We start from the raw sequence: 17776 nt of genomic DNA on the forward strand, positions 1-17776 counted from the left end.
TTCCTGATAAATCGTCCTTGACCTGAGCTGAGCACAACTGATTTCATCCTTCCGAAAGACGCATCCCATCGCTGACTGCTTGCCATTTCGAGAACTGAACAGGAACGGGACGGTGCTAAGAGTGTGCGTGCTTGATCCTGGGAGTAAGTTACATAATGTAAAAATCGCGTTTTCCAAGCGTGCAGTGGAAAGTGCTCCGGAAAGTATTGCGGATTGTCCGTTTGAAATTTTTATAGAATTTTACTTATCCGTCCCATACAGGGAAGTCATTAGGTAAATTATCCTTTTTTTCCACACACAGCCCAGCTGCCAATAGTTTATAGAATATTCGGAGCCTTGTTGCAAGGACGGGGGTCGGGGGGAGAGAATAATATATAGCTCCATAAGTAACGGCCAAGCTAATGCACCCAGGAGCAGGACTAAATATAACATGACCCCTGATCGTTAATATGCAAGTGCAGAAAGTTAGCTTAGCAGCGCTGGCCGTGATGTTCCGCTGCTCGTCAGTGTTCTGATGATTAAAAATTAGAAAGTGCATATGCAATAAAAGCCTAATTAATTCTGGAGTGTTAAATATAATTTTTAGTAAGTATGAATGCTGAAAGGAAATAAATATTGGCTGCAGCAGCGAACTGTGAATTAGTGGCGTGAATACGATTTCCCATAGCCGATGTACCACTGGAAAATAATTTAATTTGCATATACCGCACTAGTGAAAAGTTAATTATTAATTTACATGTGCTTACATCAAGTTGCAAGCATTTGCTGATGTGCCATTTTTGTGATAATTGCAACAATGTGTTCTGTGAAGGATGAATGATGATGAAGCTGGAACGCTTGAGGAGTTGCAGGCAATGAGTATTTTTTTGGTTTCCTGAAAACAGTTGGAGATGTGAAATCCATCATGAAGTGAAAAAATAATTGCAATTAAGAATAATTTAAAGTAATCCTTGAAGCTTTTTTGAGCTTATTAAGAAGCAGAGGAGATTCTCATACCCGTTCTTAGAGGTATCAAATTTATAATTTAAACTAAAACCCGAAGCTTTCCCCGAAACTCGATGAGGAAATTTAGATAAATAATTTACTAATTATCCTCATGAATAATTGTTACGAACTTAATTATGAGAAAAGCTATCTTGTTCCTTCGATTTTTCAAACAAAGTTAAAAAATATCTGGAAGAGACTTTGGAGCTCTCTCTTTGTTTAGGTCATGCAATATCCACAAATATTTTCAGAAATATACTAGGACGTGAATACGGAGAGTATGCTGACTAGTTTCAGTAAATTCCTGAAACTTGCGAATCTGCTTACGTAAGACCCTGTAACTTCGGTAATCCAAATCCTTACGCACATTCCTAAACACTGGAACGGATAACACACTATTACCACGAATTGGTCTCACTGGACAACATCTTATAGATGAACATATCTGGTTTTCTGATCTAGATTTTCCGTTACGGTAGCTTCTGACTGAAGAACCAGTAGTGATTCTCCCGCTTCATACCCTAAAAATTAATACCCATCTTAGGATTCGTAGAACTCAAAAATTTAACTCTCTTTTCGGGAGATCAACTAATATCCGAATATCCACATTTAAATCCTTTTATTGGAGCCTCATAGAAATGATCCCAGTGGCAAGTGGGCTTCCCGTCTTTAAGAGCCTTAGTGATATTGACGTTTAATCTTTTTCTGAGTAAAGTGGAGGTCCTTGAACAATTTAAAGAAAAAATAATTATAAAAATCGTAATCAAATTCCACGAGAATTCCCAGACAATGCAGTTTATAAAGCGGAAGCCATATGGGGGGGCTTTCGTTGTTCCCGCCCGGCATGCTAAGTGGATTGCCATCGAAGACATGCACTTTTCAAATGTTGCTGAGGAAGTGTTTTAACAATCCATAAATAACTAAACGAACCCTAGTTTCAATGAGGTTTTGGCAGCATTCCGTTTGTCAAATCAACTAATTAATATCCTACGTATGTATAGACCTCATATGAGGGTAACGACACTTCAAATCTCATTCATATAAAGAGAGATTTAATAAACAGATTCATTGAGTCCCCTTTGGTTCTGCAGGACAATGAATCCTCTTTCACCGTTTGCTGCATGATACTAGCAGTAATACGTTCGCAATTAAATATGGCCTACGTTCTAAATATCCGTTGACACACTTAATGTACTGAAGCGTGTTGCTCTTAGCTTATATGTTCAGTCATAATATTCGGATGGTATTTGATTTAGACAAGTGTCGAATACAAGCCATCGGCAAAGATCACCACGGACCGCATGCTGAATATTGGTAACTTTTACATCAAAGCTTTGACCGAGATTGACTTCTTTAAATACCTAGGAATTCTATAAGGAATCCATACAGGAATTGATCATTTGAAGGATGTTCTGATCTCCGAATCCCTGCGACGTCTAAAACTAGTGCTGAAATCGCATCTCTTTAAAAAGAACAAATATGCAATTGGAATATTGCCGTAGATTGAAAAATTGTCGTCCATTGGTGGATACGGACTACAAGGTCCAGATCTGAAAGCGTCACCCAAGTTTTGCTATGGCATCGATGAAGTTGCCTCAGGAAATCGTAAGCAAGGGTATGGTTGCGAAGCAAATTTTCCCCTGAATACTGGACAGCGTTTACTGTCTCCGTTTCGACCTGTTTCCAGTCCACGTATGAAGAAAAAGGAAGCATTCCCCTGTGGCCATAAGGCGTGAAATGGAGAAATTTTTAACAAAATTAGCTCAATTATCTAATTCCCGGGGGGCGTATGATTTTCACCCCGGATCCAATTTTTCCTTCTTACGACCTTGCACAAGGCAGACCTAGTTAATGTCTTGTCTATCCATCATTTCGTTTACCTATATATGTTATTTTTTTTTCAGTATAGGCAACACGGTATAATAGACTTAATTCATAGCTATCCCTCTTCTATATTCATGACGTCATATGCTGAACCGAGGGAAAATCTCAGAGGATTTTGAGCTTGAAACTGGAGTCCTCCAAGGTTGTATCTTGTCCCCGATATTATTTCTCTTCTTGTTACGGTTAGTTCTTTATGCTGCCTTATCCTGAGGACGTGGAGGAATTCAATAACATCCTTCCGCAAACATGTCGACTACGCAGCTCTATCATCGGGTGGACTTCATCCAAATGGCTCTGGACTTGGAAAGAGGGGCATGTAGAGTTAGACTGAAGATAAACACGAACAAAACCAAGGTTTTCAGTCATTATCTGGCTTATGCAAACTCCTTTTTGTTGAGGATGCAAGAGTTTTTATCTACTATCAAGTAAATTCGCATACGCTATCAAGCGGATGTCACTTAGGCCTCAGTTTCGGCGACTACCTCTACATCAGCGCTACTTTTTTTTCCCAGCGAACATTTTCTTGAAGTCTGAGAACAGGAAAAAATCACTGGAGGCCAGGTCTAGTGTGAAGTTTCGTCCATTGTCACGTATCGACACATAAATTCGGGTATTTTATGGAAGAAAAGCTTCAAAAGCTGCTCAGAATTGTCAACTCGTTGTTTTTGGTCTATTGTGAGCTTGCGCGGGATCCACTTTAAACAGAGGTTTCGCATTCATGCACTACATGTCCAATAAGTTCCTTGGATATCTTTAAAGCCTCACCTATCTCGGTCAACTTCACTTAGTCCGGGGCGAAAGCAACTCATCAAACGCTGCCTCACTTCTGCCCTGGGAACATTGTGACCGCACAGGTCGAACCATCACCCCTGAAATCAGCATCCGACACCAGGACCAGAAAACTTCTAGATTTAAGGCTATCGGCAAACCTACCACAAGCGGCCGCCACGAGGACCCTGCCACAGGTTCCTCCCTAAACATAAAACAAGACGACGTGAACCTTATTTTAAACCACGTGGATTTCATTGGGAATTATAGTGTCAAACAGGTTCCAGAACGACCTATAAATCAAGGACAGACCATTGTCAGCGTCCGGGTTTCGTATCACCAAATTATAGGTTTTCGGATTTCTTTTCTTTAGTTTAAAATTTTTTTTTGTTTTGAAAGTATCTGGGTGGATTCATGGTAGACGTAGCTGCATACTCTAAGATAGGCCTTACCACCGATCTATAGAGATTGAAGGCCTTCTGAGGCATGAGACCCCAAGAAAAACCAGTTGCAAAATTAATCAGCTTGTCGGGCTTTAAGGTTTTCTGGAAAAGAGAGTTCAAATGTTCTCTGACCAAACAAGTCCTCGTTATTTCTCTGCCTAAGAAGGTTATGGACTTGACCTGAGCAAGGGTGTGATTATTAACTTTAATGAGCAGGGGAGACATTGAACACCTACGTACAGATGCAGATGGTAGTGTGGTGACTATTCATTTTTTTTCCGTAATCCGATTTCACTGTCACCGCTGAATTTGTAAGCGCAATGTCCACAAAAAATGTAAAAAGTGGGCATACCATTATTAAGGAAGATAAATGAAGAATTGAAGACCGCAGCCTCTAGACATCTTCCATTGCCATTGCTGAGGTAATAACCTTTGTTGATGAATCTGCCGTGGTGAGAACATTGTTATATTTTTCACAAAAAGTGAGGAACCTCCCAACATCCATGCTAAAATCCCTGTTGAATATACTCGAAGGACATAAACCGAAACAATCACAAAATTGGAAGAGAGGATGAGCGTTTCCGCTATGACGATATCATAGTCTAAAACATAGCTGACTTGGCGGAAGTGAATAGATTTATGAAAAGCCAAAATGACACGATCATAGCTATCCTCCCTAAACTTAGCTATAGAAAATATCAGCTTATTAAAAAAGTGCAAGTGACAGCTCGGCAAAAACTATCAAACCTTAAAAAAAACAGTTTCCCTGGTAGGCCGTCTCACCTGGTGACCTCACACCTTACATTGATGACAGAAGTGGTGTTTTCTTTTGTTCGGACAAAGAGCCTGGTATCCGCATTTGATGGCTTTTCATTTCATCCATAAAGCTTTATGGGATTTTATACGATTGAAATTGAGTGACACCCACAAAGTAATTGACAAGAAGATTATAATGAACGCTGTTACTGGAATGAAAAAAATGATCATCCTTAATAAATAGTGCCAGCCATTTGAGAGGAAATATACTAAAAACGAAAAAGTAGTGTGTCAGCACCTAAGTACAGTTACAGGTTCGGAAAGATGATTCGAAATTTTCGGATATAAATAAATAGAGAATTTTGTGACTTAACAGATTTATTAGATCCAGCCTCGCCGAGAGGGGAAAGAAAGAGTGGACTCGGAAGAGGCAAACATTAACAAAATTATATAAATCATCCAATTTCTAGCTTCTCTTCAATATTACTTGCCGATCTACGCAGTATAACATATTCCCCAGTGCGAAATTATCCCCTTTCGGATAATTCAAGGGTGTCTTCATTCCCATTGATATTCCATGTGTCCATGAAGGTAGAGGAAAGATACTTTGAACAAACAGCCTTGGCTGTTCAAATTACCCCTGGACTGACACACCACCTTGGAAGATGTTGGTGAAAAATACGATGATTCTTTGGAGGTGTCCAAAGTCCCCGTCTTAACAGCTTTAATATGTTGCTAGGGCCATAGGACCCCCATCCTACTTTTCATATCGAAAGAAGGGTAAGAGTACGTCGAGTTCATCTATTGGGCCGAAGCTGCGGACAACAGAGAAACCTTCATTAAATTGCTTTGCGATTGTCTAGCTCTAGCTAGAGCCAAGATACGGAGACTAGATAAGCCACTGTTTCAGGAACTCAGGGAGATGTCTTATTGTAGGGTGGGCGAGCTGCTTTCCTTCGTGAATACGTGTATTGCGAACTGGCTCTTAAGATCTAAGTTGGCTGAACTCTGCCCCTTGCTCTTACCACAACAGGTCTTATGAGTTTGTGGCAGTAAAACGGCGCACCACAGCGCTAATTGGACTTCTGGGTCACTGATACCTACCTACCTACCTCGTCTGCTGGGCAAGACTGCATTGCCCCAACTCTTTGCATCCGGCAAATCTTGGTCCTATCGTACTCTCTACTCAGCGTTGACCACCACCAAAACAAAAGCGTAGATGAGAATCGGACGAACTACGGCTATCTATATCCATAGAACCATTTTCGGACGAAGTGGTTACTTTCTCGTGTGCATCAATGAAGGTGGTTTGTTTAAGTACATACTCGTAGTTGCTAAACAATCAGGTGGAGTGTTATGTCTCCCACATTACTTTCATCTATGAAGTTGAGATTAACATTCTTAGGAAGAAAGCTTCAACTAATCAAAATAATTCTTTTCAAACCCTACCACTGACTTCAAACAAAAAATTAGATTTTCAAGCTGAATTGTGATTTGGAATTATTAATCAATGACACGAGGTACTTTACAGTAATTTTATACATCTCGTGGTTTTCTGGGAAAAAAGATAATGCTTTTCGTCTGCAATATCCGCATAATGTTTTATTAGGAAACAAGAGGAGTTACATAAACTCACTCAATAAGTGGGAGCGAATTCAACGAATCTAGAAATCCATCGGAATCAAATTCACTATAATATCAATTACAACTTGGCGTTGTTCGTCACATTCATCTCCCTAAACTACATATTTTCTTATAGAATTCTACTCTCGTCTTAAGTTCCAATAACTAATTTCAGTTTTATGATGAATATCAGCGATATATGTACACATGTAGTACGTTTCAATTCTCAAGTTTACGAGGGGTAGGAATGCTTTCATACCTATACTGGGAAACTTATCGTAATTTCGAAACTCGATCCATATGCCAGCGAGTACCCTTTAAAGATAAATATAGACTTATCATTATTGCATATTGTCTTTTGTTGCCCTCTAATCACTTTATGGAATCATAGTAATCGGTTGGAATACGCGATAATATTGGTAATGACGCAATTGAGAATACCAACCATAGGTAATTAGGCAATGCCGAGTGTTTTTTAATAATCGTATAATTTTAACTAAGTGGTTTACTCAAATCAGTGCTATTAATTTTTTGGAAATCATTAGCTATTTAAGGAATATTCCTTAATATGTTTGTTTGTAGTTAAAATAATTAAGTTTTTTGTTCTAAATTCAACTTGGATAATGCCTGAATTTTCATAATAATTTCATTAAGAAAAGATATTTATCTTACTTTTCGTATCTGATCCAAGATGTGTCTAAAATCAAATCAGCCGCTCGAGATATTCATAACTATTCGGCGATAAGTTTGCACCGTGAAAAAAAAAATTAAATTCATATACTCCTTGGGGACTCTTACTAAACCAAAACTCCAACTTTCCACTCCTTAGAGCAGTTTTGAGAGCCGACTAGATGATTCCGGAAAATTAATAAAACATAAAAAAACAATAGATTTATTAATACCAACCTCGGCACAATTGTGGCAAATATTTAATAACCGTCTTCTTCTTCAACAACCTGCTCAAGGATGGACTGTCTACTCTTGTCACACTACACTATTACGAAAGTGATATCACCTTAAAGTATGATATCATATTGCCATTACCGAGTCCGACCCAAACATTACCAAAAATTGCCACATTTCGAAACATTAAAACAGCACCTAACATTACCGCTTTACCAGGCATCACTTTTCAAAACATTACCACAGTTGCCGATGCCAACATCAAGGGCTTGCTTTTGGCTGGCTTCGGGCTGGATTTTGCGCTGGTTTCGTGCCGGCTTTGGGCTACCTTTGGACTACAAAATAATGTTGATATTAATGATATAATATCATAAGTATGAATGCGGTAATGAAAGGTGATGTTTTTGATATCACTTCGTAATATCACCTTTTTCTAAAAGTGCTATGATATCCCATTACCCACTAACGTGATGTTTTACGCACCTCTACTGGTCATTACTTAGGAAATGACGGCCTTTATGGCGTCCTTGATGTTATGTAGTGTATATTGAGTTATTGACCTTCACTTCAACTACATCCCAACCGTAATAGTCAAAATGATTGCGGTCTGGACTAAATTATGGTCACAAAATTGGAGATTAATGTTGCAAACCTATGTGTGAATCTTCCTCGCTAAAACCAGCTGGAAAATACTATGTTCCCTTACTGCTATGTGGTTCATCTAGGATATCTCCAAGATGTGAAAGCATCCGATATCAAAAATTATAATATGTTAAAACTCGTTCCATTATCCGGCTTTTATCGTTGAATAGAATCAGGAGTCGCATCATTCTAAATCTAGCGAGCAATATGTACAAAATAAAACGACGAATATGTACAAAAAAAGCCCTTTTTTCGTCCAAAACCTGAATGAGAAACAAAGTGATCTTACGGATCCTCTTCTCCGTGCGTCGTTTCGAAAACGATATAGCACATCCTTTAATATTCAGGATTTGATGCAAGATCTTAACATTTGTCTTTGATTGACGTGCATTGTTAGCGAAAAAGGTCTACTTACCTGCTTAGAGTTTGGCAACCGCAAAGGAAATACCGGGGAGTTCTCCCCCCTATCCATAATTTCGATATTGCATATTATAAGGTATAGTCTGTTGATCCCATATTAGCTGTGCAGGCCGTCGTGATCCTGTAGGTGTTTGCTTCCATAAGCTTCCGTGTCCAGGTTTTGTTTTGCGAGGGCCAAATCATTAGCTTAGGAAGTAAGCGCACACCATCTGCAATCAGCATCTGACAAATAGTATGAATACCTTCCATAGCAGCCACCGGGGAGACTGCAAGAATAGCATCGCAAAAGATTTTGATTAACGCATGTTGTTCAGTTTGTCCCTGCAATCACTTACCAGGCCGGAGAATATCAAAACCGGCTTTGAGGTTTTGATATTGATTTCAGCGTTAATCAGAATATATATATGTCTGATCATACCGGAACCTCAACATTCAAGAGTACGTTAAAGACCTCTGCATAGCTTTGGTAATGCCCACACATGCGGTTTCTTTAATTATGTTAAATTTGATTCTATTGTATTCCCTGCGCATAATCCAATAGATCTATAGGTGAAAATCATCATCACATCTGTAAAACCATTTTCGGAAGGAACCTGCATATTTCACGAAATTTTTTTTTTGCAAGTGTGAAATCTATGCCGTCTTTCTTAACCCACAGTTTTATGTGTATTGAGTCCTCAATTCCCTGAGCTAGGAAAGCAGAAGTTTGCTGCGCACAAAAACATAAATTGCTACTATTAATAAAATCAAATAGAGACTCATCTTGTTCGTTGATTTCGGTGCTACCCTTACATTATTGTAATATCTTTTCCGCATACTTCACATGCTGTAGATTGATCTGCACTACCTTCTGTATATCTTGCCTACTTAAGGGCGGTTGTCGACTTCGGGACATAATTTCACTTCCCTAATATGCCATTCGCGGTGGTAGCGCGATAGTCATTCTTTTCAAAGAAAACTTCAACTTTGCATGCTCAATTCTAAACCCTATTTTATAGTCCGCCTTTTCCAGTTTCTCCAAGCACTCTCCATGTATGCAGAGTAAGAAAAAGCGGATTGTCCTTCGAAGGCTCTTAGTCCGTTACTCAGTCTAAATCGGTCATAGCGATCGTAACGTTGTGAAAACGGAGATGTTAGACAACCTTGTCCCTAACATATCAATGCGAAAATTTAGTAACTATAATAAATCTAAACAATAGGTTTCCTAGGAATCTCATTGTAGGAAATTAACTTGCTTTACGCTGCCAAAAGTACCACTGGTCTTAGCAATACATGCACTAAGAAAGTCCTAAGAAAACTGGTTCTCACGTGCTATGACACGGTACCCCCCCCCCCCCCCGCGCTTCGATGAGTCTGTCACTATTGTTTTGTTTTTTGCTGAGGTTCAGTTTCTTTACACCAAGATAATCTGCTTCTCTAAGCACTGACAATCGCCTGGTATTTAACCTTGCCCTTTTTCTTCCTCTTTTGCACTGATTCTTAAGAATAACTCCACCGGTTTTCGGCGTCCTTCCTGGTATCTGTTTCCCGGGATTTCATGGCATCGACATTTTTAATAACAATGTCCAGCTGGAATCCAACAGTTTGCCCTTCCTCTCATTTTAAAAGTCCCCATTGCGATCACCTCAGCACAGTATTGGGGCAAGTAGCTGATCGTCCGACGATGGGTCTGGAATCAGCTTCTTTCTTTCTCATTTCTCCCGCCGACGTCTTCTTCATTTAAAGGTAAATTTCATGCTTGGTGCCACTAGCGACGCAGAAAAGAATTTCACCTTGGCTAACCAAGCCAACACAACTTGTTGAGGATGCAGGGAGTCCTGAGTCCGCATCCACTTGATGACGGACGGACGGACCTCTCTTCAATATAATTCGCACTCATTTCGTGTTTGCGATTATATGTAACTGGAACGTTTACCACCTGTCGACACTTTCGATCGCACTGCCCTTTTGCTTTTTAATATATTAATATATTATTTACGTCTGCTACTTCCATCGACAGCTTCATTTCTGACAACAGCAATTTCGGAGATTTACACAACCTTTGATGCGAACTAGTTTTTCGTCAGGTTAAAAAATTATATGTGCTTAGAGCGCCAAAGAATCATAAGCAGGTTTTCAAGTCAAAACTGATTGCTTCCAATATTTAAGCCGTAATGTTACGTGTTCCATGTAACATTACGGCTTAAATGTTGGACCAACCTTACTGACTGCATCGCTTTCTGCTTCAAACCTGGTCATAGGTGGCATTCTACAGGGCTACAGTTTTATAGCCATTGCTATTTGTATATATCTGTGAATCTATACTTCCTACGCTAAATATGAACATGACCAGCTACAAGACGACCTTCTTACCGTCGACCTGTTTTCAACGGAATGACAAGTTAATACGGACTGGGCAGCACCTTTGCTTTAGTTTAGCTTTCCTAATACGAAAACAAACTTATCAATCAGATAAACAGAGCCTGCCATTAACAACTGGTATGCGGTTTCTCATCATTCAGAACCTCAAATAGAGCTCTGTATATTGCATTTCTGAATCTAGAGAAGGCTTTCTACTGTGTACCAAACAAACTCACCTGGTATGCTCTGCGACAATACTTGTTGGGTTGGGTAAAATTGCTCTACCGTGATCCAAAGAATAAAGTTCGAAATGTTGCAGATATACAAAAACCACTTCGTAGTCTGTCGGTCTGCATCAAAATAGTGTCCTCTCAGCACCTTTCTCCGTTCCTGTTATAAACACTATCACGCAGGACATCCAAAGTCCAGAGCTCTACACACTATTCTATGCAAGTGATGTTTTCCTAGCGTCGCATAGCAAAGCTGATCGCGAGCAACTTATCTTGACAAAGTTTATATAAAACTGAATTTTGGGCAACCCACTCCAATGAAACAAGTACTATCGCTGCGAGTGGCAGCGACCTGTCGAAAACTAAGTGATTCAAATATCTTGGATCAATGCTATCAGCGTTATGAAATTGCACAATTGACATTTTTTGGAATCAACGTATCGAAATTTACCCCAATGTCGCTCACCCTGTCCTCTAAAGTTCTCGGTGTTGGCCGACTATAAAAGACAATGAACGTCGCCTCGCGGTAGTGGAAATTAATGTGTTGCGCTGAAGTGGCGGAACAGGCCATGATCACATTTGGACATTCGCGATCGATATGGCGTTGTACCGCTTGTGGAAAAAATTGCGAGAAAGCTATCTTTTCTAATATGGACATGTAATTCCCGCTATCGAGAACTCACTAGCAAAATTGGTCTGAACAGCGAAGTCGATGGGAAACAACTATAAGGCCAACCGAAACAACGTTCATTTGATAGGCTAGATGGTAATTTGAGAACCCCTCTCTCTGGATGAAGTCTATGTTCGAGCAAAATGGAGCAATCAATGATGACTCACCAACTCCGCTTTTGAATGGGACAAAGACTGAAGAAAAAGAAGATATTGTTAAAAAAAGGAATGAACTACTACAAAGTTCTTCCACTTGCACGGACGTTCTCATTATTTGTAGCCAATATGCTGCATCGTTCTTGAACGGTGACCTGATAATTTAAAATCATGTCGTTGCTACTGAAAAAAATCTTAAATTCATTTTATTCCGTTTTATCACATAATTTAATAATGTATAACGTAGATCGACGATGTGTCATGTATATTATTGCACCTGAGAAGGATTGTTGGATCAGAAAACAGTTTAAATTACTCAATTGAATGTGTTTTGATAGAGTCATACAGATTCACCCAATGATTCATTTCCGGAAGAAAAATGAATCCGCAAATCAAAAGCTTCACTAGAAGATATAGATATCAATGGACGGAATCAATATTTTTCCGTAAATAAAAATATGCATCCGTTAATATTATCGAAAAATGACACACTTCCTATGCCACAAAAAACAAGTGTATTACGGTGTAGTGCTGTAAACAAAACCCTATCACAGCCCTTATCAGAGCAACAATATATTATACTGCGAGATAGCGTTAAGATAGGCAAGACAATATCACACCAATACTAATCAGAGTTGGAAATATGGAAACGTCGATAAATTTGATATGCACAATTCCTTTCGTTGAAAATAATGCTATTCAATGGGAGAATTGCTCACGACACCTGCATATATACATACACAAATAATAAAGTCGTTTTCTGAGTCAATTCAATCTGATTTTATACGGAAAAATTTGGTCTCGATTGTTTTTCTTTATCGAGATGTAAGCTTTTATAATTCTATGGCCTGATATAGCTGATATATTTTATTTGGGTGTTATTAGCCGACATTAGAGATTTTAAGCATGTGGAGTTTTGTAGTTGTCTTATGCACCCTGATTTTGGGATGGGGGATGGGAAACTCCCAGAGTCGTAGAGAAAAAATCTGGCTCAAGGTGAAAATCGTACTCCCCTCCCCTACAATTATATAATCAACCTCATTTTGTTAGTAAACTCTAGGTCCGGCAAAAATCATCCCCTGTCTCCTCCTCCATTCCCCCCCATCAGATAAAAAATAGTTTCTTTCTTTTAAACTTCTTTTACTTAACACTATGCAACTCACAAAGATGAACACAAATATCCGTGTCCAACTAGATTCGAATCAGAGGTAACCACACTTGAAATATACGCTCAACCAACTCAGGCATCGTATCGTCAAAATTATTAGTAATAACCACAAAGATTGACCTTTCTAAATTTTCTATCTGTAGCAAACAATCTAGACTCCTAGGATATTCTAGAAGAAGCCTTTAACGAGACAAGCGCTAACACAGTTTTTCTGTTTACGTAATATCTAGGGAAAATTATGTCCAACCAAGGATATTCCAGACAGAAGCAATTCTATCTAGTATCATTATTGCTCCAGGTATGCCAGAATAGCACCTATCTAGGCCGAACCTAAGTTTTTCAATGTTGTGGCAAACTTAAGTCGCGGACACCAGCCCATTAGATTTTCCTAGATGATTTTCCAACCCCCATACATACAAAAGGGGGGTGATTAATTTTTTTTTGCACCAAATATTGTCATGTGAGGTATCAAATGAAAGATCTTGGTTAGTACTCTCCGAAGTCCCAGTTTTGACATTTGGTGAAAAGGTGGGGAAATGGGGGGTAACCACTTTTTAACGAACCCTTTCTCAGAAACTACCCAAGCGAAAAATCTGAAAAAAATCAGGAGGCTGCCACTATATATTGCCTAGGCTCCGAAATACTCTACATACCGATATCTGTTGAAGTAAAGTTAATAATAGTGCATTACTATAATTTTTAGTAATTGGCTCCAAAACCCCCCTTAAGTTCATTCTAGTATCACGAAATTGAATGATTGAAAGGAATCTTGCCCAAAATCGAATCTTACATGATAAAATCTCCGCAGAAAACAACAATTCAGCTTACTCCAAACTACAATTTTATTTTATTATGTATATATATATTTCGGGAGCAACTTACTCCCTTCATCAGTACAGTACAGTACAGTAAATATATATATATTATACATAATAAAATAAAATTGTAGTTTGGAGTAAGCTACTGGTCTATCAATTTTAGACTTAACTACAAACAGAAGGCAATATCTAACATTTTTTAACAATTCAGCGTTGTGATCGAAAAATATTTTCGTTGCTTCCGATACAACTGTCCTAAGTACATCTTTCCGAAACCCGAAACACCAAAATGAATGAAGGAACAAGTTTGAAAGAAATATCCATCCAATGAATTTGTTTCCTGCAAATTCCAAGAGCAATGAATTCTAATTCCCATCCTTCCCTTTCTCTTCATAAGGGTAGGATAAATATAGCCCATTTTAATTAAAGTCAATGCCTCTTATTATTGAAACGATAAAGTTGCATAAAAACTGTCACTACCAACAAAAGATAAGATAAGCCTTCATTTCGACACATTTTTAAGGTTTTGTATAAAATAAAACCTTATTAAAATTCGTTCAGTCTAGGTATATCCTGTTGTTTACCCTTTCCTGAGCGTTTCCAACGGTTTCGCCATCTATTTATAGGTCTCTCATTCTTGGCTTTCCTTATTTGTGATAAGAAAGAGACGGACTTCACGTTATACATATATGTCCATTATCTTGTCTGCCACGGTGTCATTTGGCTTCATTTCTGGCGTAGTAGGCGACATTTAGTTCATGCGCGTTACATGAAATCAGCTTATAAGCAATCTACAAGTATACCCTCAGAAATTCAGCACCATCATCGCCAAAGCCATACTCGCAGTGGATGCTTTGTGGCAGCATAATGAACATAAGTGTGGTCTAAAACTAAGCTTGGCATCTATCGTCACTCCCCAAGTTCTGCTTGGTATCTATCGTCACTCCGCCCAGTGCCACTACGGCGTTCTCTAACCAAGCCTTTGCACCACATGAGTATAACTCGATATCCTTGAGATACTTTACGATTAAAACCAGTGCAATGTCGTCGCCTTTAAGTAACTAGGAACTTCAATATTCTCTCTAAAAAGCATATGAATCTATAGGAAGACGGTTTGCCTAAAGGTTTACCAACTTCTTTCGTTTACCGAAATATTCCCTTGAGCGTGCCTACTTCGAAAAATTCAAAGATCATGTCCGGTCTAAAATTCATGGCCACGGCCTTGGTATGTCGTCCAGGTCCGGGGCTTCGGTGTCTTCTATTCCCCTGCAGATCTCCAGCAGATCCTTGGAACTTGTCAGTGCCACTTTCTTGCAGGGGGGAGGAATGCATTATTTTTACAAAAAAGTAGGGGTAATGATCTGTGGGGATGAGCAGTGTTTGGTTGCCCTATTGCGTCCGCCTATTTATGTCCGCCTCCGAACAACTTTCTAATACAGTCCCTCTTTCTTCGCTTGACGACCAACTTGAAGTTTTTGTGTACTTGCTTACAGGCGGAATTGGATCGATCCTATCTACACCAGTAGTTGAATCTTCTTTTGGAAAATGTTCAACCCTTAGGTATAGACGCTTTAGATGCTTTATATGGTGGTGCACATGGATAGCTCTTTTCATTTAGGGATCGCCTTAACCGGTTGGTTAAGCCACAGCTCTATAAATTACTGCTCATTCAAAGCTTTTGCAAACTAACGTGACGTCTTTTATAGTTTCGGGCATGCTAATTTCCTTCCCTGTGGCCACCAGCAATCACCCTTGAACATCACTCCTAAAGTGAGTAGTGTGGCATACTCAATTTGTGTGGGCTTCAAAAAAATTGATTTAAAGAAAAGTTTCATGGTTATATTTGTACATATGTAAGTGATTTTCAACATAGTCGCCATCGGAGGAATCAATTTTTTATGCCTTCTTGAAAAACGTTCCCCTCAACTCTTCTACTCACTTCTCCTTCGACTAGTTCACTTCTTCCTTCGTTGAAACCGTTTTTCTCCCATGTCCGCTTTCAGGGATGTAAATCTAAATCGCCTTTTACAATTTTTTTAAGGTCTGATAGTATCTTGGGGGCCCCTTAGCCAGATATTCAATCAAACCTATGCCTTTATGGGCCCAAAACAACAGGATGCCATGATTTTTTTTGTTAAAATTATGGTTTTGAATTCGCTGGAGGAGCAAGGAGCAAAGCGGTGACGCTACTGTTGAGACCGTCTTTTGGTTTCAGACATTATGAAAAATGTTAACTAATATTTTCCCTGCACAACAAGATAGCGGACGACCGCGGCGATTTCGCACTTAAGGGGAAATTGGATGGAATGTTTTTACAAGAGATCAGACCAGTGCGCTGATCTTCTAGGTCAACAGTTTCCAAAATACTAACATCGAACTGGTCTGATTTTAAAGGGGAGGAGGAAGTCAGGCTAGCATATCGGAAAACTATTTCTTACGACCCTGAGAGCCCCAGTACACTTAGTTTCTGGACGTGCCTCGTATGTTAGATACGACCTACATACAAATGAAACTGTCGAGTATCCAAACATTGTTAGATAAGAGAGACACTAAACCTTTCTTTCCTGAAGCGCCTAGTTTTCGATTTACAATTTGCTTTTAATTTTGTAGCGCATTGAATTCAAGGCTATCATCCAACTCTCTGTTTATACTTTCTTTTTTTGCCATCAGAAATCTTGGCAAAGGTTAAATTTAGAACGCCATTCCCGGAGGTGATAGGCATGTTATGGAGGAAGAGAGGAATTTCCCTGTCACTAACACCCGATGAAAACTTATGACAGTCACTCACATTTTTGGCATTGTTATAGAAAAGTTTAAATTTTCGACCCTACCTCCGAAGGGAGAGACGGACTGGAAGGGTATGCCAGAAGGTGTAGAAGCGTCCTTCTTTTTTTATTTCTTTGAGTAATTATGGCGACCTCCACTTTTCCTTAAAAAGTTATTTCACTTCAAAATTAGGGCAAGGAAGGTATAGAGGAGGAAGAGAATGGTATCCATTTTCTAGCTCTGTCAAAAAAAATGCGTTAATCGATCCCCTTCAAAATATAAAGTCATCATAAGCTTACTAGTAAGTCAATTATTGCGCTGTGATTTTTTAACAGAGAGAAAGGATCTCCCGCTTTTCCATCCATACTCTGTAATGCCTTATATTTGGACTGACACTAGTTAAAACGACCATCCTATTTGGCAAGAGCCGACTTAGCAGAGCTATTTCAAAAGTCTGAAAAAAGGACGAAATTCACCGTAAAGATACGCTCGAAATTATTGAAGCTCCGCTGAAGTAACTCATGTACATGCGCTTATACGCCTCTATCCTAACTAAACTCGAAATGTCATTTTGCCCCTCCAGTCCCTCACGTGTCATTTACCAAATTTGATGTGTCCTTAATTTTTGACTATCGATCCCCATGAAACAAGCACAATTACTGTCAGTGGCAGCGACCCGCCCAGAACTGAGCAATTTAAATATCTCGGGTCAATGATATCAGCCAATGGAGAACTGCGTTATGAAATTGCTGCGCACATTAGTCCATCCTGGATGAAGTGGCATTCTACAACTGGTGTTTTTTATGATCGACATATCAACGAACGTCTCAAATCTAAAATCTACGGTAGTGTCGTCCATCCTGTCGCTCTCTATGGTTCTAAGTATTGGCCGACTACAAAAGGCAATGAAAGATGTCTTGCGGTAATGGAGACGAAGATGTTGCATTGGACTAGTGGCGTGACACGTTTTGATCACATCCGGAATGAGGATATTCGCGGTTGCTCCGATCGTGGAAAAACTGTGAGAGAGGCGCCTTCGATGATATGGTCAAATAACTCGCGTAAAGGAGAATTCACTTGCCAAGACTGGTCTGAACATCGAAGTTGATGATAAGCGACCGAAAGGTCAGCCGAAACAACGGTGGCTTAATACGCTGGATGGGAATTTAAAAGCCTCGCGATTGCATCCAGTTCAGGAATTTAATA

At 39.3% G+C, this 17776-nt stretch overlaps 1 protein-coding gene across 9 annotated transcripts in view; it reads left to right on the top strand.

Annotated features, from left to right (window-relative positions):
• Window positions 1-17776, top strand: part of LOC119647770 (anion exchange protein 3) — a 115346-nt gene that overhangs the window by 73802 nt on the left and 23768 nt on the right. The window contains exon 1 of one of the 9 annotated variants that reach the window (XM_038048947.1): window positions 21-143. The exons of 6 other annotated variants lie outside the window; for them this stretch is intronic. The gene's annotated coding sequence lies outside the window, so the exon portion shown is untranslated. Of the gene's footprint in view, window positions 1-20; window positions 144-163; window positions 274-471; window positions 586-17776 lie in introns of those variants that run through there. 2 more of the 9 variants (XM_038048946.1, XM_038048945.1) reach the window with 2 other exon arrangements.

Source organism: Hermetia illucens, chromosome 2, assembly GCF_905115235.1.
Source record: "Hermetia illucens chromosome 2, iHerIll2.2.curated.20191125, whole genome shotgun sequence".
Classification (NCBI taxonomy): Eukaryota; Metazoa; Arthropoda; class Insecta; order Diptera; family Stratiomyidae; genus Hermetia; species Hermetia illucens.